Raw genomic sequence first — 6082 nt, 5'->3', positions numbered from 1 at the left:
TTTTTTTTTTGCCAGTTGTGGGAGCTGAACTCTGGGCCTGGGCGCTGTCCCTCAGCTCTTCAGCTCAGAGCTAGCCCTACCACTTGAGCCATAGCGCCACCTCCAGCTTTTTCTGCTTAGGTGGTGCTGAGGAATCGAACCCAGGGCCTCATGCATGCAAGGCAAGCACTCTACCACTGAGCCACCTTCCCAGCCCCTAAAGTACAATTTTTCAAATTAATCTTAAATTGTTAGAAGCTATAATCCTAATTACTCAGGAGGCTGAGATCCAGAGGATCATTGTTCAAAGCAGCCCATGCAAAAAAGTTGCTAAGACTAGCTGGGTGCCAGTGGCTCACGCCTGTCACCCTAGCTACTCAGGAGGCTGAGATCTGAGGATCATGGTTTAAAAAGCCAGCCTGGGCAGGAAAGTCCGTGAGACTCTTATCTCTAATAAAACCACTAGAAAACTGGAAGTGGCAATGTGGCTCAAATGGAAGATCACTGGCCTTGAGCTGAAGAGTGCAGAGACAGTGCCCAGGCCCAAAGTTCAGGACAGACCCCCACCCCCACCCCCTGCAAAAAAAAAAAAAAAATGTTGCTGAGACTCTATCTCCAAAATAACCAGCAAAAAAATCAGGATAGATGTATGGCTCAAGTAGTAGAGTGGACTTGCCAGGCCAGCAAGTACAAGGCCCTGAATACAAACCCTGTTACTAGGAAAGATTAAAAAAGGTACCAACTAGTTTCATGTATTCTAAGAAGTTTAGTTGCGTGTTAGTGCCTCATACCTACTAGGAGATCTGAGAGGAAGAGGAGAGAATAGAAATCCAGGGGATTGTCTAACTGAAAAACAAACATCTGCTAGGCTACTAATCCCTTCCTGTAAGAAGAGAAAATAAAAGACAAGCCTATGCTGAGCCTGTTCAGGACTCCCCTTCTTTTTTTGGGTCGGTCGTGGGGCTTGAACTCTGGGCTTGGGCGCTGTCCCTCAGCTCTTCAGCTTAAGGCGAGCGCTCTACCACTTGAGCAACAGCGCCACTCCCCTTCTTTAGATGAGGACTGTCTTGGAGCCCTAAATCCCTGCATTCAGCCCTCGGCCACTGAGGTGCCTCAGAGTTACTACATGATAGTTACTACATTTAGTTCTCCAAAATACTACACTGTCTGGTACAAAGGGTAGCCTCATAAGGCAGGAGAGCTGGCCACATTTCTTTCTCAGAGACAGCCAGAAGAATGGGACACAGATGACAGGAGGGCACAGGCAAGTTAACATTCCAGCTCTCTGACTCACCGTGATAACTTTATAACCAACAGGGAAATGCTCCCCAGAAAACAGCCAAGGAGGAGCACATTTCACCTTGTAAACCAGTTACTAGCAATACACGGTAAGTGAACAGTCACCAATTTACAGAAAGAAAATTACAAATAATCCATTATGATGAATAAGGTTCACTCACAGATTCAAGAAGATTCTCTGAAATCCACTATGTATCACAAAATTTAAAAACTCTGAATTTACATCTAAAATGTAGAGCAATTTTGGAATGAAGTAAAATCTTTTATTTTTATTTTGTCTATCATGGGGCTTGAACTCTGGGCCTGGGCGCTGTCCCTCAGCTCTTCAGCTCCAGGCTAGCACTCTACCACTGAGCCACCTTCCCAGTCCAATGAAGTGAAATCTTAAGTATATACAGATAAATTCTGAAGATGAAACTGATCATGACAGATTTTTTTCATGACTTAGCCCAAAGAATTCCAAAGGATTAGATTATTAAGAATTTCTTTCTTTGAAGAATGAAATGCTATACTTCATTTCTGCAATTTTAATGTGAAATATCAATGTCTGCAAAACTCTGACAATTAAAAGCAATGGTTCACACCTGTTAGCCTAGCTGCTCAAGGCCTAGATCTGAGGATTGCAGTTTGAATCCAGCACAGGCAGGAAAGTCTCTGAGACTCTTTTTTCCAAGTAACCACCAAGGGGCTGGGAAGGTGGCTCAGTGGTAGAGTGCTTGCCTTGCATGCCTGAGGCCCTGGGTTCGATTCCTCAGCACCACATAAGTAAAAAGAAAAAAAAAGCCGGAAGTGGTGCTGTGGCTCAAGTGGTAAAGCGCTAGCCTTGAGCTGAAGAGCTGAGGGACAGCGCCCAGGCCCAGAGTTCAGGCCCCACAGCCGGACCAAAAAAAAACCCCACGTAACCACCAAAAAGCTAGAAGTGAAACTGTGGTTCAAGTGGTAGAACACCAGCCTTGAGCAGGGAAAAAAAAAAACAACTGAGAGACAGTGCCAGGCCCTGAGTTCAAGCCCTAGGATTGTAAGAAAAAAGTGGGGGAGGGAAGGAAGGAAGGGAAGGAGGGAGGGGAGGAGAAGGAGGGAGGGGAGGGGACAGAAGAAGGGCTGGAGGGAGGGAGGGGAGAAAGGAAAGGAAGGCAGGAAGGCAAGGGAGAGAAAGAAAGGGAGGGAAGGGAGGGAGGGAAGGGCAGGTAGATAGGAGACAAGGGAGAGAAAGCAAAAGCAAGACAGAAAGCAATGCCAGGTGTGGTGGGTCATGCCGATCAGGAATCTGAGATTTGAGAATCAGGGTTCAAAGCTAGTCCAGGCAGGAAAGTTGTGCTCAAAGTCTAGAGAAACAGTGCCCAGGCCCCAAGTTCAAGCCCCAGGTCAGTACCTGCCCCACCCCCACACGAAAAAAAAATTTAAAGCAACATTTGTTTCTAACAGTACTTAGGGGCTTTGTGCTCGCTAGAATGACACTCTATCATTAATCCATGCCTCCAGGTGCATTTTATTTTAAAGACTTGTGCCTATTAAGTACCACGTCTGAAGAACAAAGCAGAACACTTTTTCATTAACACGACGTACTCAGGTTAATGCAAGGTGTCAGGAGAGACAAAATCTACACTAAAGGTTGTTGGGTAATCTAATCCTTAAATCTTCCAGGTTGAATACTTAGTGGCTGATAACGGGCTAACAGCTAATCCTCATCAGGAGATGTCACTGTTTGAAGCAGCCTGGCACAACACTCCAGGTAGATCAAGGGAATCTTACTATTCTCATAAATAAAGGTATCGCCTTTTTTTTTTTGGGGGGGGGGGGTTGGTCGTGGGGCCTGGACTCTGGGCCTGGGCGCTGTCCATGCGCTCTTCAGCTCATGGCAAGCCCTCCTCCACCACTTGAGCCACAGCTCCACTTCCGGTTTTCCTGTTGTTTATTTCCTGCCCAGGCTGGCGTTGAACCATGATCCTCAGATCTCAGTCTCCTGAGTAGCTAGGATTACAGGCATGAGCCACTAGCGCCCAGAAATCACCATTTTTTTTTAGCCTCTTTGTCACTCCTATTTGGAAAGCAGGCAGTAAGATATCTTTTGCTCCTCCAACAGGCAGGCAGATCGGGGACCATTACCCTCATTTTACAGCCCACAGAGGCCCAGGGACTGAAGGAGGGCTCATCTCATCAGCTCTAGTCTCTCTCTCTTTCAGGAAGAAAAAGCTAGCAGTTTCTACTGGTTTACAGAGTAGAAAGTGTGTGTGACAAAATACCTTAGTCCCTGGACACATCACCAGGACTCTACAGTACAGAATGATGTGGGGCGCTTTACACTTACGCCAGCCCTTTTCTGACATAGTGTCTCACTTTTTGGTAAGCCTGCACTATGCTCCTCCTGCTTACGCTTCCTAAGGTGTAGCTAGGATGAGAGCTGTGTATGTCCACGTCAAGCTTATTCTGTTGGATTGGGTTAGGTGAGCATTTTTTGCCCCAGCTGGCTTAGAACTGTACTCATCCAGGGCTGGGAACGTAGCTCAGTGGTAGAGCGCTTGCCTTGTATGCATGAGGCCCTGGGTTCAATTCCTCAGTACCACCTAAGCAGAAAAAGCCAGAAGTGGCGCTGTGGCTCAAGTGGTAGAGCGCTAGCCTTTTTATTATTATTATTATTTTATTTGTGAACATACTGTACAGAGGGGTTACAATTACATGGGCAGGATAATGCGTACATTTCTTACCAAGCATTGCAGCCTCCTCCTTTTGTTTACCCTTCACATCCCTTCCCAGCCTCCCCCCCCCCCCCCACCCCCCCATTTTTTCTTGCTCCCGCCCCCCCCCCCCCCCCCCACCAACGTTGTAAAGCTCGTTTTGGACATGACAACTAGTACTTCTCATTGTTGCAACAGGTCCACCTGTATCCTTAAACAACTGGTTTTTCCCCATCTCCTCCTCAAGTTATACTGACATCAAGCGCTAGCCTTGAGTTATAGAGCTGAGGGACAGCACCCAGGCCCAGAGTTCAGGCCCTATGACCAACCCAAAAACAAAACAAAACAAACAAACAAAAAACACTGTACTTACCCATATCTCAGCCTCCTAAACAGCACCACCAAACTCCACTACTGATTCAGACAGTATCTTGTAAACTTTTTGCCCCAGATAGCTTTGAATCATAACCTTTCCAATCTCTGCCCCCCTGAGCTTCTGAGTAACTAGGATTACAGATGTGAGTCAACACGCACAGCTACACAGTTACATTAGTAACTACACCCAGACACTCACAAGAGCCACTATGGAGGACTAAGGGTCCTCAAGAGTAGGACTGATTCTTTGGTTCATTTACATACAAACACCCCTAACCAGCCTCCTGAAGACTCAGGAGGTCTTTTTCCCCACTAGAGAAAAATACCGTTTCCCCACTGTTATGTACTACATGCCCACCTTTTTGTGTTGGTCCCAGGTCTTCAACTCAAAGCCCCTAAGCTTGTTCAATCTGCTCGCTCACCTTGCTTCCCTATGGGCACTCTAGCCATCTGAGCCACACATTTCCAACCCAGCTAGAGTCTTGATAGTGAACTGAGATTGAGTCTCCTAGGCTTTCTGCCTGGGCTAGGCTTCAAACCACAATCCTCCAGAACTCAGCCTCCTGAGTGGCTAGGATTACAGGTGGACACCTACCATGGACCTGCTTTATACTCATCTTTTTTTTTTTTTTGCCAGTCCTGGGGCTTGAACTCAGGGCCTAGGCAGTGTCCCTGAGCTTCTTTTGCTCAAGGCTGGCCCTCTACCACTTGAGCCACAGCGCCACTTCTGGCCTTTTTTGTTTATGTGGTGCTGAGGAATCGAACCCACAGCCTCATGCATGCAAGGCAAGCACTCTACCACTGAGCCACCTTCCCAGCCCTGCTTTATACTCATTCTCTGACTTTAGAAGCAAACTTTAGACAAAACTTGCACCTTATCACAATGTCCAGCCTTCTGCATTTTAATCATGCATTTAGTAAATACCCACTGAGAATCTATTGTATACTCCATCTATGAGAGTTCTAAAGGTTCAACAGTTTGTTATGGGATTCAGCATGATAGAGGTGGTCAATGGGATTACAAGAAACCTGGTTCAGAAGCTCTGAGTTCAAGTTCCAGGTCGATTACTATTAATAAAGAGACCTGAGCAAGGCAGATTGCCAGGGTGGCAAACATATGGGTCTCATGAGCTCAAATGATGTTCAACCTCTGAGAACATAGTACAAAATTATCTTCAGGAACACAAGGAAATCTACTCACTAAGTCTAGATGGGCTGAAAGTGAAGGTCCTGGAAAGAACTCCAGACTCCTTTGGGCACACAAAAGGTTCTGCTGGACTTTCACAGCACCCCAATAATAATCTTCCAATTGAGAGCATCAGGAACTGCTTACTCTTATGCTGTGAGTGCAATATCACTGTGTAGGGGGATTGAAGCAGGAGGATCTCAAGCTCCATGCCAGCTTGTGCTATACAGCAAGACCCTATCACAAAAAAAAAAAAAAAAAGAACTGCTTCAGAAGACCTGAGAGCCAGGTGGATGACCCCACTCCACGTCACCCAATCACCTCAGGCCACAACAGAGTGCAGGTAACCAAGACAAAATTCCTAGAAACACTAGTACCAAGTGGCAGACCTGACTTTAAAAACACTTTTAATTTTGAGCCAGCCGCCACTGCCCGTGGCTCACGCCTATAATCCTAGCTACTCAGAAGGCTGAGATCTGAAGTTTGTGGTTCCACGACAGCCCAGGCAGCAAAGTCCATGAGTCTCCCATCTCCAATTAATCACCCAAAAGCCAGAAGCAGAGCTCTG

This window comes from Dipodomys ordii, unplaced genomic scaffold (assembly GCF_000151885.1).
Source record: "Dipodomys ordii isolate 6190 unplaced genomic scaffold, Dord_2.0 Scaffold129, whole genome shotgun sequence".
Taxonomy (NCBI): Eukaryota; Metazoa; Chordata; class Mammalia; order Rodentia; family Heteromyidae; genus Dipodomys; species Dipodomys ordii.
This window is presented reverse-complemented; position numbering follows the sequence as displayed.